This window comes from Dipodomys merriami, unplaced genomic scaffold (assembly GCF_024711535.1).
Source record: "Dipodomys merriami isolate MVZ:Mamm:240054 unplaced genomic scaffold, mDipMer1.0.p SCAF_6, whole genome shotgun sequence".
In the NCBI taxonomy this organism is placed as follows: Eukaryota; Metazoa; Chordata; class Mammalia; order Rodentia; family Heteromyidae; genus Dipodomys; species Dipodomys merriami.
The window spans coordinates 35,828,192-35,855,854 of NW_027206179.1; the positions used below are offsets into that span (position 1 = coordinate 35,828,192).

Sequence of the window (27,663 nt, forward strand, 5' to 3'; positions counted from 1 at the left end):
GTATGCCCCATCACTATTCTGGGTTTCTGCTGAGATAGCTAATCAAGTCCCATAATTTCCTTGTCAAATGACTGTTCAGTCATATCTCTAGAGTGAGTCACTTCTGGCATTATGAATGTGCTGTGAATTTTCAAAATCTTCAAGTTCTTTTTCATTTTTGCTTAGCAGTAACTTCTTCAATCCATCTCTCACATCCCAACATTTTCACTCTACAGTCAGGAGGCACCAAACTGATTCTTCAACATTTGTTTTTAGAAATCTCCTCAGGTAATTGTAGCATTTCATTGCTTACAAGTTGCAACTTTCACAAAACATAGAACATGGTGCAGACATGGCTTTTTTTTGTCACTTTATAGTAAGAATTGTCTAGCTTCCAGTTTTAAATAATCTGTTCCTTGTGTCTGTCTGAAACTCTTACTTTTCTTTCTGGGTTCTGACTCAAATTTCCTTTAACCTCTGTACTTCTACACTCTCTGTATAATAATCCATGTTTCTTTCCAGAGCATTCCTGAAAATTCCTCCAGCCACTCTTACTATTTCAAAATCTACTTTCACGTTTTTTTGGTATTTAATGGATATCATTTCTCAATACCAAAATTTGTATTGGTCTACTCAAGCTGTATAAGAAGATATCACAGATGGAATGGCTTAAGAACCGGAATTTATTTCTCATTGTTATGAATTAAGGTGCCAGCTAATTGACTTTGGGATGGGGCCTTTCTCCCTGCAGATGGACATGTATCACTGGGTTCTCATACAGTGGAAAGAAAAGGAAAGAACCCTCGGATGTCACCTGATATATGGGTATGTAACATCACACCAAGGTTGTGCTCTCAGGATACTATCTAACCCTAATCACCCTCTAAGGAATTATCTAAAAATACCCTCAACTTCCCGGATAGAGTATATGAAATTAATTCAGTTTAAAACAGAAACAGTGTATAATTGGTAATATTCTAGTATAATATTTGGGTATATTTGTTAAGCATTTGTTTAAAATTTCCAAAATTCTTGCATGGAATACAAGTGATAATTGCCTTTGCATTATATATGTATCACCTCATATATCAATATTATTCTTGCTTCAGAAAAGAAATTCAATCATTTCTATCACTTTTTACATTTCAACTTGTCTCTATTCATTTAGTAGAATTATTTGGTGAAATCAATTGATTTTTCACAGCAACTTTCTAAAGTACCTCCTTTACAAGATAGATAGATAGATAGATAGATAGATAGATAGATAGATAGATAGATAGAAAGATAGACAGATAATGCATTTTATTGTAAAAATACTATACAGAGGGTTATAGTTACATGAGTAAGTTAATGAGTACATTTTTTATCGAGCATTGTTGCCTCCTCTTTTGTTTTCCCCCTACCATCCTTTCCTTCCCTACAACTTTATATTTTATATAAAATTTTTACCTTAATCCTTCTAGAATTTCTCTATGTGTATGACACATAAACACGTATGTGCTTGAACTCAGGGCCTTTGAGTGTTCTTGAACATTCTTGCTCAAGGCTAACACTCTATTACTTCAGCTTCAGCTTCCTTCTTTTTCGGTGGTTAATTGATTATAAGAGTCTCACAGACTTTCTTTCATGGCCTGGCTTCTAATTGTAATCCTCCGATCTCAGCCTCAAGAGTAGCAAGGATTATAGGTATGAATGGTGCCTAGCAATGTCCAGTCTTTATAATAGTTAATTTTGGTAAACTAAATTTTGTTCTAAAATTATTTATTTATATAAAAACCTGTCTGGAGACTATATTTCTCTGATCTATATTTACTCTGAATTAGAAAAATACTATATTGTGACTAAATTACAAAAATAAAGAGTTCTTTTTTTTAAAATAAAGAGTTCTTGTGCTCAACTATGAGAGTCTATATCATGATGTGGCTTTCATTATAATAAGCATAATTTTATTAACTTGAATCTTATTTTATTTTTATAAGATTATACCTTTTATAAGATTATACCTTTGCCCCAGCTCAAAAACTTGTCTTCTCCATACTACTATAATTAATGTAAATATACTAGGTATTCAACTCATATTCACTATTTGAAAAACAATATGGACCTTAATAGATGTTTAAAACTTATAATAATATTTTATTGGCATACACCATGCTAACACTCATAATGATCTTTTGTTGGCATACCCCATACTAAGAACAAAAATTGACTTAAGTAAACATACATGTGTATAAAACTTTAGAGCATAGCAGTTATATAATTTTATATTCTCTTCAAATAACTCTCAATAATATAGTTAAAGAGTAGCAATTGTCAAGAAGTATGAATAAGAAAATGATAAATTGACATTTGAAAGAGTGAAAGTTTTACACCATTAACTAGAGACCTATGTATGAATCAAAAAATTTCCAAAGGAAATATGTATGAACCATGGGGAGTTCAAGGGCAAGTACATTTAAATCTGAAAGAAGTTGACTGTCATTGTGTGCCCTTGTCAAAGACTGACTTTTGCCTACTTTTACTCAATAAATAAGTGGCAGTTTGCTATTACATAGTAGGATTCCAGAGACAGCTTAAAGCTTTCAAAATCTCATTAATAACAGGACCCTTCAGTTTTATGGAAGGTAATCATGTCTTCAAGTGGATCTTGTTGGCTCATTTTCACACTGGGTATTAGTTTTATATCTGAACATGAAAACAAGGTAGAAGTATTACCATTTAGGTTACAAACTAAACACTAGAACTGCACTTCTTTGAGTTACTATTCCTCAGTGGGAACTGTCTAGAAAGGTTGGGGAAAGAGGTAACTTGAAGATAAATTTCCCATTATTTTTATGGTTTATTTGTTAGAGTCTCCTTAAAGCAGAGGATATAAAAATGCAAATCTCTTCAGTGAAAATCCTAAACAATTTCACATAGTATCATATGAGTGAAAAGTTTGTCCAAAAAATGGTAAATTGAGGTACTTATTTTAACAAAGAAGAAAAGTTGGTCAACTTGCTATTGATCTAAATGTGCTTTGTCTCTTTTTGGTAGGGTTTTAGTCTGGTGTATTTAAATAGTAATCAGTTGAAACTAATGGGCTATTAATTTTCCAATTTTTAGAGACATTTTACTGCACAAGAATATGAAATTTACAAACTGATTGAGATTAGCCATGTCAGAATGTTTCAAAAGAAACTAATTACATGAAGCAAGTTTTTAAAAAATATTGAAACCCTTTACATTGAACTTTTGTAGCATTTAGACAATGGAAAGAAAAGTTTTTTTTAAAATAGAATTAGCCATCATGGAGCTACAGAAACATAGCCAGGTGTCTAACTGTAAGGATGACACAGAGCATGTGTTATAGTTTATACATCCCAATATAAATACTTTCCACAATCACATAAATATGTGAATACCCAATAGTTACTATAAATAAATTCAGTGAGTATTTCAATAATGTCACATATCTGCCTTTGAGTCAGAGAAGACACACAACAAGAAAATGTTGATCATTCTTCTGTCAAAATATTTTCACAAATAAGATGCTTAAGATATAACCCTCTTAAGATCTTTAAAAATATTTATAAATTTTGACATTGTTTTGGATTTGTGGGCCCAATCTGAGCCTAATCATGGTGCTAATAATTATTATTCTCTAACTACTTATAATGTAATTTAAAAGTGAGGAAGATAACTGTTTCTATATAGAACAGAAACACAACTTTCTATCTACAGAAACCCAGGCTTTCTATGCTCTAAATGTTAATGGGTCACACTCTTTACCATCCAAGGACCCAATTTAAACACATAAGAGCAGTCATCAAGTCAGGTGAATTCCACTTTTAAACATCCATTCTTATTCTTCCCCCAAGTCCTCTATCAGCTTGCCTACTTTCCCAAGAACTTCCTTTCTTTTTTACTTTAATTTTATTGTAAGGGTGATGTCAGTGGGGTTACAGATACATAAGTAAGGTAATAGTACATTTCTTGCTGAACATAGTTACTCCCTCCCTTGTTTTTCTCCTACTTTTCCTCCCCCTGAACTCTTCCCCTCCCCCTCTCCAAGGTTGTAAAGTTCATTTCTAACATAGTGTCTTGTGAATATCATTGTTGCATTGGTTTACTCTTTGTCTTTTGTCTCAACATTTTGTTATTCCCCTTCCCTTCCCAAATTAAATAAGCATATATACAATACCCAGAGTACCAAAATCAAGTACAGTGACAACAGGGAAAAACCATAGGGAAAAAAATAAACAAAAAAGAAATAACTTCATATAGTACATTAAAAATAACAACAACAAAGAAAAACATCTTGATTCCATATTTTGGAGTTCATTTTAATTGGCATCATTTTTTTTTGGGGGGGGGGATCCGGTTGTGGGGCCTGTACTCTGGGCCTGGGCGCTGTCCCTCAGCTCTTCAGCTCAAGGCTAGTGCTCTGCCACTTGAGCCACAGTGCCACTTCCAGCTTTTTTCTTTTTGCTTATGTGGTGCTGAGGAATCGAACCCAGGGCCTCAGGCATGCAAGGCAAGTGCTCTACCACTGAGCCACCTTCCCAGCCCTCAATTGGCATCATTTTATATGGTCACATGTACATATGCACTATTGTGATTCTCTACTAGAATTAGCCTAGACATGTACTAATTATTACACATGAGGGAAACCATGGAGCCTGTGTTTCTTTGGGCCCAGATTACTTCACTTAATATGATTTTTTTCCCCACGTCTTTCCATTTCCTTACAAATGGGGCAAAGCCATTAATTTTTAAATTCTTTTTCTTTCATCATGTCCCATTCATTCTATCCTCAAACTAATAAATTTTAAACATATCTCACCACGATGGCAGGTATCAACTCAATGCAACACTAGAATTGGTGTTTCAAATAGTATAGTGAAGTTTTTCCACTTCTTGCTTAAACAAAACTTCATCACTATATTCTTTATGTCTTCCTTAACTCTTCCTTCAACACACAGTCACTAATTACCAGGTGCCAGGCTTGTGCTATTCCTGTGGAATACACCATAATGTATATCCAAATATACTGGCTTCTGGCTTTCAACTATTTCACCTCCATGATGGAATTCCAAACAAGTATAGGAGTAAATTAGTAATTAAATTATAACAAAGGCAAGTAGATTATAATTAAGGCAACCATGATATGAGAAAGCAACAATTTCACTTAAGCTGAAAAGGCTTAGATTGAAAAGGAGCCAAACACCAGAAGGGGATGGGCAGGACATCCAGACAAAGACATGTACACACCCCACGTCCATAAGGGGAGAGGTATAATGAACCTGAGTGACCACATTCAAGCGACAGGAAAAGAGGTACAGAAGCAAATTATTGCTTGTATTCATTTTCAGTTGCTGCATAATGAATCACTCCAAACATGGTGGCTTAACACAATGTAGACGTGTTGTTTAATGTATAGCATTTGTGGGCTAAATGTATGAACATAGCTTTATGGGCTACATGACTCAGGAACTTAGCCTTACAAAGACATGTTCATAAGTGGTGGCCAGAACATTTCTTTCTAGACTTCTGCTTACATGGTTGTTATTGGTGCTTACAGAACTGAGGTTCTCATTTTCTTTCTGGTTGACAGCAATGATCTACTTTCATCTATTGGAGGTCATCTCCAAGTTCCTTTGCACATGACCCTTTAACATGGCCCTTTATAGCCTGCTGCCTTCTGCAAGGCCAACATCTTGCTAGGATGGAATCTTATGCAACCAAATATAGAGTGACTATCCTATTATCTTTGCCAGATACTATTGGTTAGATGGCCACTCTTTCTACTGCATTCAAATCAAGACTGTTTACAAGGTGTGATTCACTTGGAACCATGTTAGTATTATTAGCTTCTACAACAGAAGTCAATTACATAAACCCCTGGAAGGAATTTAGATAAATTTTAAGTGAGATAGGAATTTGGGGAAGGAAGGAAGAAAGAAGTAAGGCATGTAGTTAAGAAGAACTCAAATCATGTCACAAGGGACTATGAGAAAGGGAGAGCTGAATCTTATATAGAGCCACATCTCATAGACTGTAGGATATTATGGCTGACTGATGAACACAGAAAGAGATGACATCAGAAAAAGGAAGATAGGTAATGGCAGGGTATGATGAAGAAGAGCAAACAGCATAGATATATGAAGTATCAAGGATGCACAGGTTCAAAATGGATTTGAATGCTAGAGTTATTTTAGACAAGCTTAAAAGGGACCTATATAATCAGCTGTGTTGGTATAGTTTCCACAACCCAGCTTCCCTAGGGCAGAGTGATAGCTTCCCTAGGGCAGGGTGATAGCTTCCCTAGGGCGAGACTAAAAATTCACTCTGAGAGATACAGTGCTGCTACCTCCATTGTTAGCTGAGGACTGCTAAGAATTAAGACAAAGACTAAGAACACTTGTCCTGTCAATAATGCACCTCTACAGCTGGAGGAGGAGCTTATAGGATAGACTGCATAAGCAGTAGCATCACTAGTTAGCTTACTTTGTCCATGAATCATCAACATCCCAAAGACTAACTGACGCTGTGGACATGCAGGGAGCAGGTAATACTAGTTTGTGTGCTTCCCAGTGTACTTAGGAGAAGAAAACCTTGTCCAGACTTTTGGTCTAGACCCACCTGGCCCACTTCCATTACTCAGGAGCTTGGCTGAAGACTAGAGAAGGGAAAGGATTATTTCAGGGACTGATAGTTAAAGCCAATGTTTTATTATCCTCAGGGGTCATACTGCTGCTACTTTGAAAGATAAACCTGGTCCTGATGACAAGAAGAATGTCAAAAGAACTCAACAGACCAGTTAAGGAGATCACAACTTCTAGATAATTTTTTTCCTTGCTTTGTAGTGTCTACTTGAACTTTGATCCTCCTGCCTCAGTCTCCTGACTGCTGGGATTTCCAGAGAACTACTTTTAATGCATTTTGAAATTTTTGAACTGTACAATATCCAAATGTCAAAACAATTTTCTTTCAAATAAATTGAATCCTAGTTAGTTTACTTGCAAGGACTCTTTGGATAGGTGACAATTTTAATGACATTTCAAAAGAACTAGCTGTCCTACTTTTATTTTAGAAAGTTCCAGTCTTAGGCAAAAGGAATCACATGTAATCTGCTAAACAGAAGTTTGTTAATTCCACTGGGACTTGAAGCTTGGTTTCTGTTTATCTTTGCATTTCCAGAATCCAACATGTCCTTCACAATTATTGTTAAAAGAACAAATAAATGCCATACTCCCAAGTGATATTTACATTCTAGCTTCAAGACCGCCAACTCCAGAAGTGGTGCTGTGGCTCAAGTGGTAGAGCACTAGGCCTTCAGTACAATGAGGCTCAGGGACAGAACCTAGGCCCTGACAATCTTAGAAAAAAATTGTTTGAAATTCCAAGTCTCTGTATACTCATTGCAAACAAATAGCGATAAAATTAGATAACACACACCCAGTACTGGGTACAAAATAATTTATCAGTCAATGCTAAGTGCTATTAATCTTAATGCTAATCATTTTGAGGACTTCTTTATCCTTGCTCCATCTCACTTTTTAGTCATCTGGTGTAGGTGTGAAACCTTTGCTTGATTTCAAAGGAAGGAATATAATGATGTTCTTTGAGCATTTATGTACCTGAGAATTCACTTTTATTGCCTTAAGAATGGAAAATGATTTCAATGAGCAACCATTTTTTCAATTGCAACCCATTTTCTAAATATATATCTATATCTATACATACAGATATAGATATAGATATGCTTTTATTCTTACTTCTATGTCAGAGAAGTCTGGAACTGATGTTCATTTTTTAATAGGCTTGCATTTCTACATAAAGCCAGAAGAACTTTTTTAATGTATGATATTTTTTTGTCTTGGTAAGACATCATCTCTTTTACTTATTTTACCTGGAACAGTATGGTCTTGTTTCAAAACTCTACAGACTTTTACAATTTGTATTTTTTCTCAGACTGTATATTTTATTTTTAAAATATGTTTTTTATTGTGAAAATACTGTACAGAGGGCTTACAGTTACATGAGCAAGGTAATGAGTGCATTTCTTTTTTCGGGGGGAGGGGAGGGGTCCAGTCGTGGGGCCTGAACTCTGGTCCTGAGTGCTGTCCCTCAGCTCTTCAGCTCAAGGCTAGCACTCTACCACTTGAGCCACAGCGCTACTTCCGGTTTTTTAGTTTTTGCTTATGTAGTGCTGAGGAATCGAAACCAGGGCCTCAGGCATACAAGGCAAGCACTCTACCACTGAGCCACCTTCCCAGCCCCAATGAGTGCATTTCTTATCCAGCCTTGTTGCCTCCTCCTTTTTTTTTTCCCTACCATCCCTTCCCTCTGTATATTTTAATATTTTTTTCTCTTGCAAATTTCCATTACACATTTATAATGATTTCCTTGTTAATTCCTTACTGTATTTTCCTCTTTTCAACTCACATATTTTCATTTCTATTTGTTACCTATATAAAGCATTCTATTTGTATTTCATTGATGTTATTGTGTCTATACTCATATTGATTCTGACTCCAAAAATCAGGTTTTTTTTTTTAATCCTTTCTTATTTTGGCAAAATTTTACAGACATAACTTTACTCTCTATCTCCCCCTATATACATATATAGGTATAGAGCTATGGATAGATATATTCTTACATAAAAAATCTATGCCGTTTTTCCATTGGGCAAAGACTACAGATTATTTTTTATCTACTTTCTATTTACGTAAGGTGTGGTCCTATCAAATTATAGGCTGAGCTTCTGTGCCTGGCTCCAAGTTAGTTCCAGTTGTGAAACTGCTGCCTGGCATGTGTTTATTTTCCCCAGTGGCAAACTGAGACCTGTAGGAGCTTCTTCAATCTTCATGCCCCTGATATCTGTCACTGTGAACATATGGTGCCCATGGAGAAGTTTACTCATGGACTCTTGCTTTCTTGCGACTGCTTACTCATCCAGCTCTTGATTTCACAGAGACATATAGCTACCAGGGCTCACTCCCTCACTGCAAATAAAAACAGAAGTGATGGGAGATAGAGATGAGAGGATTCCCAAACGTTAGAATCTAAAATACAATGCTGAAAATACTAGTACAGCTTGCCAGTGTGTTGATCATCTCTCCATAGACACACCAATATGAGTTATGTATAAACCAAACTGTCTTCACAAGAATCATGGGAGTCAGGTGAAAGTTATGGTACACGACTTTAGAATCCTAATAAGAAAAGGCACATTGGAGCAGGTAGGGAAAAAAAAAGAGTTACCTAAGTCACTCCTCCTTCACCTCTAAGCGAATGAAGCTCAGAGAGTGAGGGCTCCCATTTGGACAAAGGAGAAGGAATTCAGTCTGAGCCTTATACTAGAAACCCAGTTCAGGCTGGCCACAATGAAGCCTAGTGCCAAGCAGAGCCTCAGGATCCTGCCAGCAGATTGAGATTGAGACTCTTGTCTAAGATTGAGATTTAGACAAGGGACAACTGGAACCACTCCCACCCTGAAATTGACTCTACCTACCAGGAGCAGTGCAGGCATGTTATCAGAGGACTTGGCTTTGTAGCTCAGTGCCAGACCTGCCATGGTGAGGCACAGCATCAAGAAGAAATCAAAGACCCTACATCCAAATGAAAAGTGGCTTGGTACAGCATCAGCCATGAGTCTAGTGCTTCAGCCTGCACCTTTGCCAGTCTTTGAGTAAGTCTGGGGAGTCCCTCATATCGTATTGCATTGGTCCTTGTATTCTTGAGACTCAAGTACAACCTGGGGTGCATCAATCTGGGGGGGGGATGCAAAAGCTATCCCTACAACCCTTCCTCAGTCCTTGGGAAGAATTGTGTTTCACTATGCCTCACTGCTAGCTGAAGCCTAGGCCTGGGTAGAGCACTGAGGTTTGATGCCACAGCATGGCCTGAAACCAGATTGCCTTTGCGGATATGGAGGAGTAGATAGTGAGCACAGAACATTGCCTTAGAACACAGTGCCAGCCTAGTGGGAGCTAATACTGGGCAGATCCCAATGCCCCCCCCTCCCCAGGACAGTGTCAATGGGTGCAGCCTGGGGAGCAGCCAGTGTCAAGGGAGTCATCTGGCCAGTCTTTGGAGCTCTTATTCCAGCCAGCCTCATGTGTGGCTGGCTGTAACAATCATGAGCCACGTGCATACTCCTATAGTAAGAGACTCAAACCCCAAAACTTAATCATGAACTCAGAGCCTGAAACAATGTTACATCATCATCAGTGGTCAAAGATTACCCATACCCTCTCTCTTCAATCCCAGGTAACACAACATGGAGATGGTAATTGTCTGTTTGGGGAAACAAAGGGAGGTGAGGTGCTACATTGTGCCACAAAGCTGGGGGTTGATCGCTCTGTACCCAGCCTTGGGCAGAGGCACACTGTGCTTACCCACAGGCCAAAGACTGTGAATAAAGCTTTGATTCATTTCACATGAACTAATGATGTTCAGCTCTATAGGTATCATTGTAGTGCATCAGAATTTGACTTAATTTTAGAGTTGAATAGTACTCCACTGTGTTCATGGACCACATTTTCTTTATCCACTTGCCAGCTCACAGATTCTCAGGTTGCTCTTCTTTCTTACATATAGTACCACAATCTTTTTTTTTTTGCCATGTCATTTGCAGCTGATAAGAATGACTTGTGGAGTAGCAAGAGTACATTTTCAGGGACTCCTCTGGTCTAATACATTGACTGTGGAAAAACATAGGCTTGGGTTACCCTCTAGTGCTGAAATAGAAACAACACCCTAAAAGAAGTTGGGTAATAAACTTGGATTTACAGTGTCATCTAGTGTTAAAAATCATGGTTGGGGGGAAAAGGGGAGTGGGAGATGGGAAGGGATGGGAATAGGAAACAAAGGAGGAGGCAACAATGCTTGATAAGAAATGTACTCATTATCTTGCTCATGTAATTGTAACTCCTCTATATATTTTCACAATTAAAAAATCATGGTTAAAGAAAATAAGGAGCCTGCTTAGCATGTCCAGAAAGACAGAAACAATCAAAACCAGATTAGGAACACTGTATTAAATATCTGATCCCTCAATGCCTGAAAGTCTACAAACCAGCAAGCGCCAAGAAGTTTTCAAGTAAACTTTCATTGGTCAAAATAAGATACCAGGAAGTGATCTTGTAATAACCTATATGGGTATAATTTGATAAGAAGACTTTAAAACCGCTATTTTAAGAAATATTGGGAGATGCAAGAAGACACAGACAGATTTAATACTCTAATAGAGAAACTAAAGAGAAAGATAAAAGCAATATTTTGAACTCAAACAGAAATCCTTAAGCTGAAAACCACACAATGTAAAATTAAGCAAGATACAGCAATAGCATGATATATCAAACAGAGGGAAAAGTTAGTGGACTCAAAGACAGGTTATTTGAAAACACAGAAGATGACAAATTGTAGCCCTCACTATTCATAAGAAACAGGAGCAATCGGAGTATCTATAATATGGTGAATAGATAAAGAAAATGTCTAAAAAAAGTCAAATCCTGATAGGTTGCAGTAATATCTATAAAGCTGGAGATCATTATTAAGTGAAATAAACAAGGCACAGAAATTTGAGTATTACATGACCTGATTCATAAGTGGATCTTAAACTGGCTACCAGAGGCAGGGAGATAAAGAAAGAGAAATGAAGGAGGAAGTCATGGAGAAAGAACAATGGCTATTGCTACAGAAATGTAACGGTTTAAGATATAGATATATATCCTGTTTTGGTAGGAGCAAATAAAGTTTAGTTTGGGGGAAAACTCTTAAATTCATGGGAAAAATGAGGTGATATTATAGGGAGATCCTCCCTCTGTAATTCTGTATCTTCTTCTAGTGGTTCCCTAGTAGGACTTCCTGTGTTTGAATGGTAAGTTTGTTATAAGTGATGAACTTTTATTCATCCTGGTAGGTAGGGTCAATTTCAATGCAGGATGACTATAGATAATGACAATGTATGGTATATTTAGTGCTAAATATATAAGAGCTATCAAGACATGAGAACACATAAACTTACAAGTGAAAGAAGTCAATCTGGAAAAGCTTCTAACTGTGCTGTAAAAGACAAAATTATACACACAGTAACAGTATTAGTGGCTTGTTAGAAGTTAAAGGAGAAAGATGAGCATGGGGAATTTTTAAGATACAACATTACAATGGTAGATATGTACATGCTACCATATCTTTGCCAAAACTCATATCATGTATGATGCATTTACATATAAACTAAGGACAGTGGGTGAAAATAATGTAGGAATAAAAGTTTATCACTTATAACAAACTTACCATTCAAACACAGGAAGTCCTACTAGGGAACCACTAGAGGAAGATACAGAATTACAGAGGGGGAGTCTCCCTATATTTTCACATCGCTTTTCCCATGAATTTAAGAGTTTTCCCCCAAACTAAACTTTATTTGCTGGTCATTGGTGGTGTACAACTGTAAGCCTAGATACTTAGGAGACTGAGATCTGAAAATTGAGGTTCAAAGTAAGTCTAGACAAAAAAAAAAAAAAAGAACCTGTATGGTTCTTATCTCTGATTAACTAGCAAAAAATAAAAAGAGAAGCAGATGTGTGTTTCAAGTGATAGAGTCATCAGTCCTAAGGGAAAAAAGCCAATCAATAGTATAAGGCCCTAGGTTCAAGCCCTGATACTGAAACAAAAGTAAATACATAAAATAAAACAAAATAAAGTTCATTAATTTTTAAAAGAGGGAAAGAGCAGTGGGAAGACCATCTTTGAAGGACACCCAGAACTTGTCACAGTCTGGATTTTCTCTTATTTATTCTATGTCTCCCCCAATTCCCCAGTCTCCCCAACACTTCCTTCAATATCAGCTTCAGTCTAGCTCCTGGACCCAAGTAGCACACTATTATTAAACTGTCTATTCTAAAAAGGAGTGGAATGAGAGGAGCGGGTAGGACTATAACCAGAGGAAAGGCAGTCACAAAGTATGTCAGGCTCCTATTTGCTGTGATTTTTAAGATAATATGGTATGAAGGAAAATGGTGTGCCTGTCTAGGCTTTTGTGAAGGGCTCTCAATCTGTCAGGGCCTTTTTTAAACACAGATCCCAAAGCACTATTTTCCCTTACAGGATCTCATTGTAAACTTCTCAGGCTTACAGTTGAAATCCTTTTGCATTTAAAGCAAATTTGATTGTTGTTGATGTCTGGCTACGTCCTCAGTTGTCTTTGAAATCCCACTGTGGCCAGTTATTCAGCTTCCCTCCCTGTCTTTCATTGTGTAAATGCAGCAATGAATCAAAGTCAGATTTTTCTGAAAACTTCTTTATTTACCATCAGATTCATTTGTTTCACTTCTGTTCTCCAATCTGGAGATACTCTATTCACTTTAAAGCCAAATCTCAGTCTTAGTATTAGTAATAAGAGAACCAAATGATTCCATCAGGTGGGGAGCTGTCTGGGAGATGTAGAATACTAACGAGAATCCCTGTGCATCTATGCCCTAGATGTTCACAGTTCTCCCTCAGCTTAACAACCAAACATGCCATCAGATACTGCCAAAATCCTCTCAAAGACAAAATTGTCTATCACTTAAACTCACAAAGATCTCCATGTCATCTTAGAGACTTATTTGATAGTTCATTGACCAGAATAACATGAAATATGGAGCAGTACAAAAATTTTTGTTTCAGCCCACCAATTGCTATCCAACAGGATATGTTTTAATTAGTCATTAGTGATTCACCATTACACCTAGTAGAGAGTTCTATAATTTCTCACTCTACAATGCACAGCCAGGCCAGTCTGCCTGAAGACAATATAAAGATGCCCCAATGCACCTAAACGGTACTCTTTACTTCATGGAGCCTACTCAACTGGACCATTTACTCATTATAGCTCTTCTTGATTCACCTTAAGCCAATTCCTTGTGCAAGAAATTAATATATTACTCTTTTGAGTGGAAAATTTTCTGAATTCTTGGTTATATGGTTTCCTATGAACACATAATAGAAAACTTAATATTGTGAGTTGTTCAAAGAATGAAGAGCATTAGGAGAGGAAAAATTATTATTTTAAATCTGGAGTCTGATAGACCCTCATAAAATCATTTAACTACTAGTTATAAAAATAGCAATGTCAAACAAATCTATCCCTTGGGTGTTCTTCTATGTAGAACTATGTTTCTTAACTATTACTTCAGAGGGTTCAAACCTTTTAGTTCAATAATAAGTTAAAGGAAAGGTAGTTAAGCTTTAGAAATATTTAAATGTTCTCTAAGAGTTAAAACATGAGGCAAAATCAACTGTATTTAATTTTCTATTTCCCACTCTAGATTACACTCAAGCAGATAATTAATATGCTCTTCTAAGTTTGCTCTTTATCTAAATTGGAGGTGTGATGAGGAGAATGCTACAAAGTAAGAAGTAGATCAGCCTCAGCATGAAGAAAGAATAGTGGGTTTTTTCTTTGTTGCTGTTATTTTTAATGTACTATGTGATTTTTATGCTTCTTTTGTATGTTCTTTCCCCTATGGTATAACCCCTATTGTCACTGTATTTGATTCTGGTGCCCTGCATCTTGTATATACATTTTCTAATTTGGGGAGGGGAAGGGGAATAACAAAACACTGAAACAAGAACACAGGATGACCCATTGCAACAATGAGACATACAAGACACTATGTTAAAAACAAAGGAGGGAGTAACAATGTTCGATAGGAAATGTACTCATTATCTTACTCACCTAACTATAACTCCTCTGTACAATATCTTTACAATAATTTTTTTAAAAAAGAAAGAATAGTGCTTGGTATCTGCCACTTTTCCTTACAACCCCTCATTCTTCTTGCAAATAAATAATTTGTTAAATACAAATTCCTTTGGAATTCTAAGAGAAACATACAGGCTGAAAAGAGTCTACCATATACACCCATGTTCATCTATTTTGTTTACACATAATGCATAAATCTCATGTCTCTATTAAAAGGCATCAGTTAAAAATAGACAATAAACCAAACAGTATAAAGAATACTAAAGAATCCTAGTCATTCTAAATTAATATTTAGCATACAAAATGTGTGGTAAGATAGATCTTTTGCCTTGTGCTTTTATTTCCTGAACATACCCAAATAAGTGTATTTCAAATAAGGGAGAAAACACATTCTGATCAGAAACATATAATATTTTGCCTGATGAGTATTATTCTCTAATGGTAAATTTACTTGCCATGAGGAAGAAGCTATACACTAGAAGAAATTTTCAATACAAATATTTCCTCAAAATGTTTGCCAACTTTTTCCCATCTTCCATCATTATTTACTATTTTAATGACCTTATTCCACTCGGCACTATAAATTCCAAGTGTTCAGGGGCCATATCTCTGGCTGAATACAGCATCTCATGACATCTTAAAATACGAAGTACATAGTGGGTATTTAATAAATGGTTGCTGTAGTGTGCAGTTAGAACCCTAAGCCACATAAGAAAATTCAAGAAGTTACACATCAGTGGGCATCATCATGTTGCTACTCTAGTTAAAAGTCACTACTAAGTAAAAGGACACTCCTACCAAGATACCAGACATATGGAGCCTCTAGAGTGGCCAGATTTTGTGAAATACCTTCTATCACCACCATATGGCATAGAAGGACCATCTAGTACAGCTCTGCCCAAATTCTATACTCACCCCTGAAAAAGAAAGAAATTGGTACATATAGTACAATGGATACTGTTTTTTATTTATTTTTTTTTTTTGGTCCGGTCGTGAGGCCTGAACTCTGGGCCTGGGCGCTGTCCCTCAGCTCTTCAGCTCAAGGCTAGCGCTCTACCACTTGAGCCACAGCACTACTTCCAGCTTTTTTCTTTTTGCTTATGTGGTGCTGAGGAATCGAACCCAGGGCCTCAGGCATGCAAGGCAAGCGCTCTACCACTGAGCCACCTTCCCAGCCCAATTAAAGCCACTGGAAAGCCAAATTTTGACCTCAAAAGTATAAGACAAAATATTCAATAATATCTCTGGAGATGGCAAAATATGTGCTCAAAGATCATATGGATATGTGGAAAATGACTTGTTAAAGCCTGATACCCAGAGGATGTTGATTCAATGTGGAAAGCTGAAACCAAGTATTTTTCCTTATCTCTTCTCTATTGATACTTTTCCTGAGTAATTAAGACACATTTTATTTACAAAATAGAAATGACATTATATTTGAAGGACTATGTAATACAGTACATGGGTATTACCCTCTGGAAATAGTTCAACTATCTAAAACATACTACAGTAAGAATTAGAAACTTTCAAATTAAGAAAATAGCCCTGTATTCCTAATACAGGCCATTTTTAAAATTCCAGAATTGACATTTTAAAAAAACAAAAGTCTAGATCTTAATATTTCCAGTTTCATGTTACCTCTGTCACATTTGATATATTTACCTTGAGTTATAATTTGATTTATACCTATATTTTATTTTTATCCATATCAATATTACAAATATCCATTCTATTGCTTTTTATATTTTATTAGTTTGCCTTCAATCTTGTTTATAAAAAACACTATAAGGAATAGTAAATTAATAAGTTTTTGCTTTAACATCTATACGATGAGGTTTGTATCACAACCCCTATCAGCTTCAAAAATATTTCTTACCTTGAGCAAGTTATGTAACCATTCTTAAAATGGGGGTGATAGTACCTTGAATCTCACAGAGCCATTTTGAAGATTAAATACTTGGAGACAGTTTGCAAACTGTAGACTTCTAGATAAATGATAAAGCACTAGCCATTGTGTAAGTGTGAGAGCTGGGGAAAGGGACCAACTCATCTGATTCCCAGAGTCATATGCTTTTCAGTCATGCTTCATACTCTTAAACAATATACTAAGGCAAACTTTAGGGGGAGTTATGGATGCCTCTGGCATTTGTGGACCAAGGCAGTCCTTCAACAATAACTGAATGAAAGAAAAAAATGGAATCCAGTAGTCACACTTTTATGTTTATATATGTTTGTCTCTACAAAATTTTTTTGTCAACCAAAAGGCCAAATAAGCTAGAAGCAAGTAACATTCAAAGTTAAATAAATTTATAGAGAAACTATAGTAACTATAGCATATGGAATCTACATGGAAACTATACCATTCACCTGCATTTTTATATGTGTTTGTTTAAAAATCAACCCAAAATGTTCACACATTGTAATTTTTGAATTTTTGGATTCTACTCCTTCCTCAGACTGCTTTATCATTTTGTTGTGGGTTTTATTTTTGGTTGGGTTTCTTTTCACCATTTAAAATTACAATTTCACACAATTTAAAATGGCATGACTTGAAACTAGAGACGGTCACAGAATAAACAAAAGGAATTTTGCTATAAGGCAATGAAGCAAAATGGGATTATACAGGATTTGATCATGGGATGTCCTCTCTGCTTGTCCATCCCAAACCAGTGCTTTCTCAGAGGAAATCCCATTAACAAGTGCACACAGCTGCTTTCGAGATTTTTTGAATATGTGAAAATATACATAAGTGCAATCACATTTGTAGTGTATTCGTAGTGTAGACATGTGTATGTGTATATGGCTGTAACTACTTTTTTCCATAGGAAAGCTTAATAAATAGAAGTGGGTTTAAAGTTTACAAACTTCCCTGCTGGTTTTTCCCAAATAAAAAACAATTCACTAAATGTACAAGAGTAGAAAAAATGATGAAAATGGGTAGAGAGGGGTAAATAAGAGTGGAGAAGAGTGAAAGGGTACCTCTTCGGTTTCTGTTACAGAAGCCCTTTCGGAAGTCCATGGAAGCGACACTCCTTGCCATTCTACATGTGTGAGCTGACAACTTTTCTACTTTTCATTGAGCTAATTCAAATACAGGTTTTGCAACTGAAATGATTCAAATCAGGAAAAAAATCCACAAGGCAAAGAGACCAATGAAATGGTCTCAGGAAACAAGTGACCTACGAGTTTTCCTCATTTTTCTTCCAGCCTTGTTCTCAGTATTCCCACTGAGGTTAGATGAAGAAACTCTGAACAATTTTCCACCAAGGAAACTTCTCTTATTTGGTGAATTGTGAGTAAGCCTATAGCACTAAGGCTACTTGCTGATTTGAGAATTTCTTCTAAAATTGATCCTCTAAAGACCCCTTGGACTTGTAGTTTTCACAAAGATTATATACCAGGTATGTTTTCAGTGTCTACTCATAGACCCTCTTTTCCTGAGTCTTAGAACCAAGGAGGTATGGCTTAGAGGATCAACCAGTTATAAATAAAGAATTCTGTCCTCAAAAACTGTTCATTTCCTTTTCAGCAGGCCCTTATAGGACTAAAGCCTTGTTTCTCTTCCAGTCATCCTTCGATCCTTAAACTAGTCTCCTTGACATAAAGTTTATGCTGCACTTTGAAGTTTTTGTTATGACAATAAATATCACTAAGCACATTTTCTCCAAAAGGTGACCTTCAAAAGGAATGAATCCCATATATCCATTATGTGTCATTCTCCACAGCAAGAAAATGACATTTACCTTACAACATAAACTTTGATGACAGATTTATTCTGTTATCACAAGCACAAATACACACAAAGTTTATGTACTGATTCCAACTGGCTATGACACATCTGTGAGTAAGAGATACAAAATAAAAAATAATCATGGAAGCAAATACCCTTAAAAGCTACTTCTAATTTTAATAAACATGACTCTGACAATTATATTTAAACAAGGTTGGTGACTACACACATTGAACATTTGTCATGTTTTCAAAATACTTAATGCAATTTTAATATATGATGTAATGTTCAAAAACAATACCATTATTATATTTCTCCAATTTAATTATATGCAATGTGAACATAAAAGTTGGAGAATTTGCTGAAATTTTAACAGATCTAGTTACATACCATTGCTCTATTTGAAAATACAGGAGTAACTATTGACATTACCACCTAACAAAATAAAATTTTAAGGGAAAATAATTGAATTAAAGATTTAAATACAGAATACCTTATTACCTGTAATGATGTCAAAATGTATGGTATTTTCCTGGTGACAATCTGTGCTTGGCTTTGGTCTTATGTACATTTTTTTGACTGGTTGAGTTACCAATACAACAGTCACATATAAACTAAAACGTATGAATATTTGGTACCTCTCCCAGTATAGAGCAGACCTAAAACAAAACAAAACTGAGAAAGTATGAACAATGTTTTTCAATTTAATATATTTTGAAGGAGATAGAAATATGGAACAATATAAAAGCAAATTGATGTTCATCTGTTCTTGCTACAGCATAAGACCATACTCCCCCAAGCTTTAAGCCCACTACAAAATATTATGAGACTATGACTGACTGCCCCAATGTGAAAGATTAGCCTTTGTCCCTCCCAATAGAAAAAGGCATTTTGTCACTTCCCTTACCTTGGATAGGTATAACAAGTGCCATCCCTATGAAAAATTCTGGATGCTTACAAATAAATAGGAAGCAAGGACATCCAAGATTTGGGACGCTGGACCACAGTAACTGGATGAAAAAGCACCTTCAAGAGGAGATCCTAGAGAAAGAGAGGGTAAGAAGTTTAGTAAGAAGTCTCAAAAGCATGAAGTTGAGCCAGGCGCCAGTAGCTCACACCTGAGGCTGATATCTGAGGATCATGGTTCAAAGCCACCCCGGGCAGGAAAGTCCGTGAGACTCTTATCTCCAACAAACCACTAGAAAACCGGCAGTGGTGCTATGGCTCAAGTGGTAGAGCGCTTGCCTTGAGCTGAAGAGTGCTATGTGCCCAGGCCCAGAGTTCAAGCCCCACGACCACCACCAACAACAACAACAAAAAGCATGAAGTTGGACAATGATGGGCACAGTGGGCAGAAGTTCCATCCTCTCTGAAAAAGAGTGAGCTCTATCATCTACAGGTCAAGATGGAAGCAATCACCAAGCCCACTGCTGGTCTAATACTTGGCACCAAAAATTTGCCTCAATACCTAACTCCCAAGTGGCTCTGAGAGCTATGAGTTAAGCCTGCCCCCAAATCAGGTGATTTCCACAGCTTCTCCCACACATAGAAAAGTAAATTTATGGGCAGGTCTGAAAACACTGAGACCCAACTCGAGGTCCATCGGGACTGAAGTCCCTACCCTCAGAATGACCAAATGATGTGGTCTCCACGTGTGGTTTCTAACTCCTCCCACAGGGAAAGGAACTGGTGGGAGAGTTCTGAAAACACTGGAACACATCCTCTGGAACTTCATTCCTGTGTGTATATTTGCTGCTGGTAGGGCTGAGCAATGCAAACACACTTTGGAACCATGTGATCTTCATATCCATCTTCCCACTACTGGGAGGAAAACTTCAGTATGGAGTCTGAAGGAACTGTGAAAAATAGGCAGAATGCCTTGCTCTCATATGTCTATCTCCTCATTCCAAGGAAGAAACCATCGCTCTGTTCACTCTATCAAATCTGACACACATGGAGCACCCTACTAAGTTTGGGTGTTACCTGACTTTGGGGATACGGATTAAAAGGCCTGTGGAGTAACGGAGGATCTGCTTAGCTAACAGGCAGGCTGTGGAGTTCCTCCTGGGCAAAATCAGCTCTTGATACATGTACAAGGGAAACTTCTATAGTAAAGAATCCTGTTGCTAACATCTGACACTTCTATGTCCATGATTTATAAGTTTTGTCTTTTAATGTTGTACCTGAGGACTTGCATATTTCTTTCAAACATTGTTTTGTCTTTTATTCTGTCTTCAACTGCAAATATGAACGGACAGACCATGGCAGACCTCTGGGACAATATTTTTTAATGAATAATGGGCATAGAAGAAGAAGAGATACAGGCTCAATTTATAGGAATATACTTAATAAAGTAATATAGACTATTTCCCAAAGTTTGAAAAAAAATAGTCATGAAGGTAGAAGAGGCTTTTAGGAATCAAGACAGACAAAACCAAAAGAGACACTCCTTTTGGTATATTATACTTTAAAACATTATACATACCAAAAGAACAAGGGTAGAATAAAACTGAAAGAGAGAAATGCCAAGTTGGATATAAAAGAAAATCCATCAAAAGAGCAGTAGATTCCTTAACAGAAACTTTAAAAACAAGGACATGGAACAATATAGTTCTATCCTTGAGAGAAAAAAAAAAAACAAGGTCCACGTTATAATTCTGTATCAAAAAAATTACATCTTCCATAAGGTCATGCACAAAAAAATCAACAAATGTACATCATAATTAAATGACAGAAGAGGTCAAATGGAGCTATAGACCTCTGTAGAATATTCTACCCAATAGCAGCAGAATATGTATTTTTCTAAGAATCTCATGAAATTTTTTCCAAAATAGATTATGAGGATATCAAGCAAGCCTTTACAAATAAAAGAATGTTGTAATAGCAAGCTGTAATTAGAATAAAACTAGAAATCAGTATTGTAAAAAGGCTGCAAAATATATGCAAATTAATAGAGACTGAAAAATTCACTTTGATCAGTGCATAATCTAAGGAATAAGGGAAGAAATTTTTTAACTCTAGAACCATAAAAATGAAAACAAAATACAGCAAAGACAGTGGTGAGGAAAGTTTCCTGTGTTTACTTTCTGATGTCAAGAGAGTGGAAAATAATGAAACTAGATTTCAGCTTTAAAGAGAATCAATCCTAACATACACTCAGAAAACTAATAATTAAAAATCTTTTAACAGAACAGAGTGGAATTAGCAAGTCTTGTTCTCTGAAAATTTAATGAATTTCTGAAACTATAAACAAATCAGGAGGGAAAATAAATCTACAGACTAATTTCTAGTAGAACAATAGAAGTATACAATGTTTTAATTGTCATCGTACAGTGAGTAATTGTATAAAAGTGAACTGTTAATTCTGACTACAAAATGAATTATAGAAGGAAAAGAAAATCTGAAAACTAAGCTGAGAAACTGTTTTCACAACCATTTTTAAATTTATTCTCCTGAAAAGACAGTAATTAAGTCTATAAGTCAAGCAATAATGCTTACTATCACAACTATAACTTTTTCATTGTTTGGAAGATGTGTCAGTATAGTAAAATACAAAGCAAACATATGGTTTGTGCAGAAAAATAAAACATTAATATATGTTTACTATTGATGTGATATTCTTAGAAAATTTGGAGTGATTACTCAAAGTTATTCTAACTGAGCTAATGGTAGTCTAAAACAATTAAAGTGATCTAATGTAATCTAGATTGAAATACTCATGTCCTTTGCAACTGGGATTGCTGATGATTTACACCTTAGTCTTAGGGGAACACACACAGGAAACAAAGTTTTAGGAACATTTGGGCATTGTGCACATTTGGAACATTGTGCTTCATTTTTATATGGTGCACACTTGTTCTATACAACAGTCTGTGATTAGATATTAGGGTAAATAGGTGAGTATATTTAGCAAACTAATGCTAAATTATCTCTCCCCCTAGCATACTTGTCAAGTATAGTCTGAATGACATATATTAGAAAAAGAAGTCATTCAAAAGTACTAACATTTTCCAAGAACATTTGGGTGAAAAGCTATACGCTTATTGACAGTGGACATGAAGAAACTCTCCATAGAAAAGCAAAGTGGGCCTCATGCCATGGCCATGACTTTCGGCCTCTAAAAATTTGAAAACTCATTTATTTTGCATTAACCTACTGTTTCTTATGGAGAATTTGAACTTAACTCTGCTTATAATCCCAGTTTATAATTCCAGCTACATGGAAGTCAGAGATAGGAGGATGATCATGTGAAATGAGCCTATCCAAAATTAGCTACTTTTAACTGTAGGCTATTCACTCATTTTATTTAGAAAACAATTTGTCTGTGTGAAACAGAAGGGTGAATTAGAGCCAGTGTTCTCAAGTATTTTGATATCTGCTTCTACTAGGCATCCTGTAAGTGTAGTAAATCAATGACCACTTCCAAATACTAATTGTATCTTTTTATAAGATCACATACATATGAAAATTTCATGGCAACATCCATGTAAAGCCAAGCAATGACCAATTACTATAGAAGATTTTTAAACTCTAAATGATAAGCCAGAATAGACCAGCTTGATGATCCTCTTCCTTAGCCAATGGCACAAGAGCCATGATACAAAGAATGCAGTACCTTAAACATCCCAGAATTCTGGAGGTCTTTAATTTAGAACTCTCCTCCTTATAGGAACTTAAAACCTATTTTCTTTTCACATGCTTGTAGACCTTATTACTTAAGTCTATTCATTGCTACCAACTACAATGTTGGTCCAAATACCTCTAGATCCATTTTATTTTCAAGTTCTCTTTCATTACTCATTCCCAATAATCTCCTATGTTATTCTACATTCCTTTATATAGATTATATTGCATGAAACATGCCTATGCATTTTATGTGAAGGCTATATTAGAATAATTTATTTATTGGAACTTACTGAAATAATTCTTATATGCAGTCTCTTCCTTCCTTCTTCCTTCCTTCTTTCATACCTTTATATATTTCTTTGTTCTGAAAGGACCCATGAGAACACCTTAAGATTTAACCTGTCTTGATCAAGACAATTTGTCTCAGGCTACCTGGAGTCCAAACTTTTGCTTTATTAGAATCTTTACACCACACACATTATGGAGGAATTATTTGGGTGAGGGGATTTTTGGTGTTTGTTCTATTGTTCTTTTTTATTTAATTTTTAAAATTTTTTATTTTGATTATCAAAGTGATGTACAGAGAGGTTACAGTTACATAAGTAAGGTAATAAGTACATTTCTTGTCAAACTTGTTACCCCTTCCCTCATTTTTCTCCTACTTTCCCCTCCCCCATCCCCCCCCCCAGTTGTACAGATCATTTCCAACATATTGTCTGGTGAATATCGTTGTTGCATTGGTTGCCCCTTGTCCTTTGTCTCACCATTCTGTTGTTTACTTTCTCTTTCCTAATTCAGATAAACATATATACAATACCAGGGTACCAAAACCAAATACAGTGACAACAGGGAATACACCATAGGAGGTAGAACATACAAAAGAAATAAGAAATCACATGACACATTAAAAACAACAACAAAGGAAAACCTCTTTGTCCATGTCTTGGGGTTCATTTTGCTTAGCATTATCTTATATGGCCATATATATATATGGCTATTGAGTTATGTGTGCTCATCTGCTAAGATTATCCTAGACATATACTAATTATTGCACATAAGAGAAACCATGGGCCTATGTTTCTTTGGGTCTGGCTTACTTCACTTAATATGATTTCTTTCAAAGTCTTTCCATTTCTTAACAAATGGAGCAGTGTCATTCTGACAGAAGCATAGAATTCATCATATATATATATATATATATATATATATATATATATAATATTTTCTTGATCCATTCATCTAATGAGGGGCATCTGGATCAGTTCCATATCTTAGCTATGGTAAATAATGCTGCAATAAACATAGTTGTACTGGTAGTTTTAATGTGGCCTTGTTTGTAATAGTTTGGATTAATGCCCAGAGTGGGATTGCTGGGTCATAAGGGAGCTCTCTATGTGTAGTCTCTCTCTTTTTTTTTTTTTTTGTCCATCCTGGAGCTTGAACTCTGGGCTTGGGCACTGTCCCTCAGCTCTTCAGCTCAAGGTAAGTACTCTACTACTTGAGCCACAGTGCCACTTCCAGTTTTCTGGTAGTTAATTGGAAATAAAAGTCTCACAGACTTTCCTGCCTGGGCTGATTTTGAACCATGATCCTCAGATCTCAGCCTCCTGAGTAGCTAGGATTACAGGCATGAGCCATTGGCGCCTGCCATGGGGTAGCCTTTTGAGGAACCTCCATATTACTTTCCAAAGTGGTTGAACAAGTTTACATTCCCACCAACAATGCAGTAGGTTTCCCTTCTGACCACATCCCCTCCAGCAGCTGTTGTTATTAGCGTTCTTGATTATACCATTCTAACTGGGGGAGGTGGAATCTCAATGTTGTTTTGCTTTGCATTTCTTTTATCGCCAGAGATGTTGAGCATTTCTTTATGTGTCTATTGGCCATCCTTCTTTCATCTTCAGAGAAGTCTCTCTTTAAGTCTTTTAGCCCACTTATTAATGGGGTGGCTGTTTCTTTGAGAATTTGTTTTGGGGGAATTTTTTTTTAGTTCTAACTATATTTTAGATACGATATTAGATATTTTGTATGACTAATGAAGATCTTCTCCCAATCAGTGGGTTTTCTATTGATCTTGCTAGCTATGTCCTTTGCCATGCCAAAGCGCTGCAGTTTAATGCAATCCCATTTGTCCAATCTTTCTTTGATTTGCTGTATTTCTGGGTCTTTATTAAGAAAACTTTGACCTATGCCAAGGAGCCCTAGAGTTTCTCCTATTCCTTCCTGTAATGTTTTCAGGGTGTCTGCTTTGACTTCAAGTTCTTTGATCCATTTGGAGTTGATTCTGGTACAGGGTGATATATAAGGATCTAGCTTTAGTTTTCTACAGGTGTTTAACCACTTTTGCCAGTGCCATTTACTGAAGAGGCTGTCTTTCTTTCATTCTATTTTTTTTTGGCTCCCTTATCGAAGTTTAGGTGGCTATAGGTCTGAGGGTTCATTTCTGGGTCTTCAGTTCTATTCAATTGGTCCTCAGGTCTGTTTTTGTGTTTTGAGTACTGTGGCTTTGTAATAGAGTTTGAAGTTTAATATTGTTATTCTTCCAGCTGTTCTTTCAGGTAAGGGCTGTCTTTGCTATTTGGGGTCTTTTATTGTTCCATATGAATTTTTGGATTGCAGTATTATTCTATTTTTCTATTGCTAATTTGCTTTATGACTGTTTGGTTGTTACTTTTCTCTCTAATATTCTATTTCAAAATTGAAAACAAATTGTACATGACAGTCATTTAAGCTAAAATACCATTTTTGTGTTGACAGGAAACAGTTGTAATCTAATGACAGATTATCCAAAAAAGCATAGCAACAATATGATGGTGCTCGATTATCACTTTCCCCACACCACCTGGGATGTCAATGCCCAATAATAGCTTGTTCATTGATTTATTAAATAATCATTCAACTGGCATAAGTTCTCAAATACCTTCCATATATCAATGTCTCCAGCTAACCAAAGTGCAATTTATATTTAAATGAAACAAAGTCAAGTGTTTGCTAAAACTGCATATTTTCAGGATGATGATGAGTCAAATTATTCATTGTAGTTTGTTCCTGATAAGCATCTACATCATGTTATTTTTTGAAATGCAATTTGGAAATTCAATATATTTTCCTACTTTGTCCTTAAATTAATGATGACTACATTTTGGGAGAAATATTTATATGTTCTCAGCCTTTTAAAAGCTAGATATAAATTATAAAACTATAGGGAAAAATATGCGGATAATGTGTCAGTATACAAAAACAACTTGACTAAGGTATATGTAGGGGAGAATTTCCATGGTATCCTTTGAACAACTTACAGCTTAACAAAATAAATACCAAGAAGTTAAAACAAGTTTTGTTAGAAGTATGAGGTCAAGGAGAGAGGGGCAGATGAATAGTGAGAATGGTGGACAATTACAATCAAAATGTTCAATGTCCACATGTAACTTGAAACCACTCTGTAAAACCACTCAACAACAATTAAAAAAAATAAAATGTGACAAGGTATTACATTTAGGACTGTCAAACCGAAACTGAATATTAATCATGGAGAATATCTTTGTTTTCCATAATGTGGTGTACTATTTTCTTTTCCTATTGATCTGAATTGATTCTTTTCAACATTATCAGGGGCTTCTAATACTAGTTATATACATCTGAAAACAGGCAGAACATTTCTCATAATTAAAAAGAATAATGGCACCTCTTTATTCAAAGAGTAATGTCTTATGTTCCTCAATTTCCAAAATCAAGAAGTCAATGTGAGTAGTCCACATTGACATTATCAAGCTCCCATGATATCTACAGAATAATGATAGCAAGAGAGGAAAAAGGAGATAAAAAAATAAGAGGGCACAGACCACTAAGGATAGCATATTGACAGCTTAAAGTGGTAGCTAGAATTTTTGACAATGAAAAAGATGATAGAAAAGTGCAGAAGTAAACATCTTAAAAATGCATCCATGTGGAAGTGGCACTGTGGCTCAAGTGGTAGAGCACTAGCCTTGAGCTGAAGAACTGAGGGACAGTGCCCAGGCCAAGAGTTCAAGCCCCATGACCAAAAATATAAATAAATAAATTCATCCATGAGAGATTACTCAAAGGAGGGTCAAATGATTGTTACTCATGTTCAAAATACTCCATATAATAGTGTTATATACTGAATTGATTTTGGAAACATTTTATCAAACTTGGTCAAATTTTAAATAATAACTCAAATGTTTTAGAATGCATAAGGATGTTTTTCCTGAGTTCCTTATATTAAATAAGAACATGTCATTTCTACACTGATAAAATAAATAAGCATCTTATCTTACCGTTTCAAAGTAACCCATTTAATACTGTATTTTTAAATGTCAGGTAATAACAAAGAGTTTCTCTTTAAAACATTCAACCTCAAAATCTAGGAAAGGATCCGGGCGCTGGTGGCTCACGCCTGTAATCCTAGCTACACAGGAGGCTGAGATCTGAGGATCGCGGTTCAAAGCCAGCCCGGGCAGGAAAGACCGTGAGACTCCTATCTCCAATAAACCACCAGAAAACCGGAAGTGGCGCTGTAGCTCAAGTGGTAGAGCGCTCGCCTTGAGCTGAAGAGCTGAGGGACAGCGCC

The 27,663-nt window shown here is 36.0% G+C and overlaps 1 long non-coding RNA gene across 1 annotated transcript in view; it reads right to left on the bottom strand.

Annotated features, from left to right (window-relative positions):
- LOC138813520 (uncharacterized) overlaps positions 1–27,663 on the bottom strand; it is a 122,266-nt gene that overhangs the window by 16,595 nt on the left and 78,008 nt on the right. Inside the window, exon 2 of the long non-coding RNA XR_011367834.1 lies at positions 19,354–19,487. This is a non-coding gene — a long non-coding RNA (uncharacterized lncRNA). The remainder of the gene's footprint in view (positions 1–19,353; positions 19,488–27,663) is intronic.